This window comes from Tupaia chinensis, unplaced genomic scaffold (assembly GCF_000334495.1).
Source record: "Tupaia chinensis unplaced genomic scaffold, TupChi_1.0 Scaffold144255_1, whole genome shotgun sequence".
Taxonomy (NCBI): domain Eukaryota; kingdom Metazoa; phylum Chordata; class Mammalia; order Scandentia; family Tupaiidae; genus Tupaia; species Tupaia belangeri.
In genome coordinates this window covers 7,905,157-7,908,127 of record NW_006204113.1, presented here as the reverse complement: position 1 = coordinate 7,908,127, position 2,971 = coordinate 7,905,157, and the positions used below count along the sequence as shown (strand labels likewise).

Here is a 2,971-nt window from a genome sequence, read left to right as displayed (position 1 = left end):
TTTTTTTGGTTTCCATTTATTTTTTTTTATCGTGGAAGTACTTTCTCATCTATTGGAGCTCATTGCCTCTTTTCTCTTGCATCTCATAGAGTTTTCTTAACATAAATATTCTAAATTCTTTTTCTGGCATTTCAATAATATCCTCTAATTTTTCCCTACTTGGAGACAAGTGAAAATGTTCCCTTTCTGGAGATATATTACTTTATTCTCTCATTCCTGAGGCTCTTCTCCAAGTTTTTTGTCATTTGGTAATGTATTCACTTTTGGATAATTTGTTGGAGGATTCTGTAAATCTGAGTTCATGTGTTTCTCTTTTTTGTGAAATAATTCAGTGCTATTTTCTCCCTTCTACTGTGTCCTCCAGTGTGGTAATCACAAGAGTAGTTTTTGTTTTTTGTTTTTGTTTTTGTTTTTTTTTGGAGAAGTTTTTGCTATAGGGCGTGTGTGCTCACCAGACAGACAGAGAGAGACAGAGAAACAGAAAGCAACCCCTTCTCCTCTATTCTCCTCTTGGGATCTTGGGCATGCACGCACATGCACCTGGTGTGAGTTTAAGCCACCGGATCTGGGACTCGAACTGCGGTCGACTACATGGGAGTCCAGCGACATAGCCATTACGTCAACTGCTGGTCCCAAGAGTAGTTTTGAAATTGGATTTATGAAGGGAGGTTTCACTCTTTTACAGCTAGTACAGTGAGAGGCAAAGAATTCTCTAAATCTCACAATATTCAGATGTTTAGCTACTATGCACCTGAGTACTTTTGAAATTGGATTTATGAAGGGGAGTTTCACTCTTTTATAGCTAGTACATTGAGAGGCAAGGAATTCTCTAAATCTCACAATATTCAGATGTTTAGCTACTATGCACCTGGACTTCTCTAGCCAGAGGACAAGCGGTGAGCACTAAAATAAAAGAGTAAGGAAAAAGAAAAAGAAAGTAGGAAACATAAATAGGAAGGAAATAAAAGGAAAGAACTGGAACGAAAAGAGAGAAAATGCCAAAAACACATTGAAGAAAATAAAATTGAGTTAAAAATGAAAAACCGCACAGAGCATGCCACACAAAAGAGGCAGCAGAGGCAGAGAAGGAGATGTCTGGATTCTGTCCTATGTGAGGGAGGGAAGAGACAAATTAGCAAGACAAAGGTCCAAGAGGACAGAAAGCTGCTTTTTAAAGGAGAAAAAACAGTTAGGAGGGACAGAAAAGAAGAGGGAGAGAGAGAGACTCTACCTACCTGAGCAACACTGGAGTCTGAAAGTGTGGGGCTCTGGCTGGGGAGCTTCACAGCTGTGAAGCTGAACCCAGAAAGGGCTGCAGAGCCAGAGATAAAGATACCTGCAAGGATTTTATCTATGAAAGTTCTAAGGATCTAGAGAGAATATATTAGTTTACTAGCACAGCTGTAACAAATGACCACAAACATGATGTTTTAAAATAATTCATTTATCTTACAGTTTTGAAGGTCAAAATCCAAAATGGGTCTCCGTGGACTGTATTCAAGGTATTATCAAGGCTGCTATCCTCATGGAAACTTTGGGGGGAAATCCATTATCTAGTCTTTTTCAGTTTCTAGGGGTTGTTTATATTCCTTGGCCCATGGTACCCTTCTATTGGGTCATCAGAAGAGTTTTGATTTTTTTTAATCCAAAAATGTGTCATGACTTTTTCAACAACCCAGTATTTTCAAAGTCCACAATGGCCCGTCCAGTCCTTCTCATACTACAAAACTCTGATACTTTAGAGTCCTTGCTTCACATTTAAGGGTCCTAATGATCATGTTGCCTTCACTTGGGTCATTCATGATAATCTCTTAATTTCCAAGTCTGTTAATTAGCAAACTTCCTTACATCTGCAGCCTTAATTTTCCTTTGCTATCTAACTTAACACCTTCCAGGAACAATCACATAGACATCTTCAGTAGGGAATCATTTTGTCTACCTCTAGGTTTAAGACCTAGAGAAGCTGTAATTAGCAGCTCTCATCTCCTAGAAAACCCTAGTTCTATAGGCAGAGTATAAAAACAATTTTTTTCCTAGAACAGCTGATGGGGCTTTCTAAATTACCTCTTTAGAGTTAATAGCCCTTAAAATACAAAGAGGCAGCGCTCGCTTCAGCAGCACATATACTAAAATTGGAACGATACAGAGAAGATTAGCATGGCCCCTGCGCAAGGATGACACGCAAATTCGTGAAGCGTTCCATATTTAAAAAAAAAAAAATACAAAGAGGCAGTGCTTCTTATCCCCTCAGTAGCCCATAATCACCTTTTTAGTTATGCCTGGCCAAGAGTGAGTAAGTATATTCAATCTTTGTTGTGTATTCCACAAGGGCAGCATACTGTATCCCTGACATGGCAGATCTCACATATTTACAATGGGGTTAGGTTAGGCAGCAACACCTGAACTAGATATTTCAGGAAAAACAACAGAAGTCCACTGTTCCTGAAAGTGTGATCTGTAGACAATCTGCATAAGAATCACTTGGAAAGTTATTTTCAATAATAGTTGCTACTGCTCTTTGAATGTTTCTCTGAGTTACAGCCTCAGAATCTTCTTAAAATAAGCATCCCAGATGATTTTTACTCCTATGTTCTAGGGCAAACATCAGAAAAACACTGGCAAATGTATATCATATTGCCAAAGAATGCAGACTCTATCCTTTATAGTAGCGTGCACAGAGAGAGTATGTATTAGAGGGAGAATTAAGGAAAGAGAACGAGAGAGAAGGAGAAAAAAAGAGAGAGAATCAGTGGGAATATGCATAAATTAACCAAAAATGCATTTAATCATTTACCATTTTCTCAATTCTGCTCATTTCCTCTGGAAACTTTAGTCATATATTGGTCTATTGTTGTCATTTTTGCAGAAGTACAAGTGTCAGGTAATCTTGACCATCCACCTCAGCTCTTGTTCTTTATGCTTGAGATTCTTGAGCAGAAGGTAACAAGAATGGAACATCTGACATAAGCAA

The 2,971-nt window shown here is 38.3% G+C and overlaps 1 non-coding gene across 1 annotated transcript; it reads left to right on the top strand.

Moving 5' to 3' along the window:
* Positions 1 to 2,102: 2,102 nt before the first annotated feature.
* On the top strand, positions 2,103 to 2,209 carry LOC114005676 (U6 spliceosomal RNA). Its single transcript, XR_003547515.1, has one exon. It is a non-coding gene; the product is annotated as a U6 spliceosomal RNA (small nuclear RNA).
* The last annotated feature ends 762 nt before the right edge of the window (positions 2,210 to 2,971 follow it).